The following is an 883-nucleotide window of genomic DNA, read 5'->3' on the forward strand; positions in this document are numbered from 1 at the left end:
TTCCACTGTTGTTACAATGGGAGACAAGGCAAAAAGAAAAAGGCCAAACTCCTAAACTGAAAAACAAAATCAGGCTCCAAAAAATCATAAAATTATCTTTCAAATCATGAGGTTTCTTTAAATAACAAATGTAGAGTTTATTTGTGGCTTTTTGTAACCCTTAGGATTTACATTTTTCATACTCAGCTCCCAAACCGTGGGGGCTAGAAATCTATTTTTGTAATAACGAAAGCTGCAATTCTGGTGTAATCGTATGCCTCCAGGGTTGAGGGGTTTAAAAAAGACAGTCGATATTGACAAGCTTGAGATAAAATTCCAGGAGTTGACAGCCCTGAGAAAGGAAGCAGGAGACAGAGACAGGCAGAAACATTGTACAGGAGTGTAAGAGACAACAATAGGGAAGTAAGAAGACACAAAGACATGCATAACAACGACTGGGAGATAGCAAAGTGAGGAGGGGAAGTGGGATCGGGAGGAGAAAAAACTGGAAATTCAAATCCCGATTAGAAGTCCTATTCACATGCAATCAAATGATCTGCGTCCCTACGCAAGACGGTGCCAGTGTAACGCCTCGCGCATCAATCAGCCCGCTGTTTGTGCATGTTTAAGCGTGCAGTGACAGTTCAGATCCCTTTATCCTCGGAAACTGCCAATCATCCTCTCATCGGCTTGTTTCTCTTTGAGGGAGTGTGCTCTGAATACGATTTTTCCGAGGGGGAAGGAGGGGGCCACAGCTCTGAAGCAACAAGTAGCGACCTTTGATGTCTGGCTCTTCTGCCAGCGCCCGCCCCCTCAGCCGAGCCGAGGCGCTCCAGAGGAGGGAAGGGGTGTTTACTTGCAGGAAAGACTCGGCTTTTATGTAGTCCTGCTCGCTTTCAAGGGA

Source organism: Gavialis gangeticus, unplaced genomic scaffold (genome assembly GCF_001723915.1).
Source record: "Gavialis gangeticus isolate Ggan-Ray unplaced genomic scaffold, GavGan_comp1, whole genome shotgun sequence".
NCBI classification, from domain to species: domain Eukaryota; kingdom Metazoa; phylum Chordata; order Crocodylia; family Gavialidae; genus Gavialis; species Gavialis gangeticus.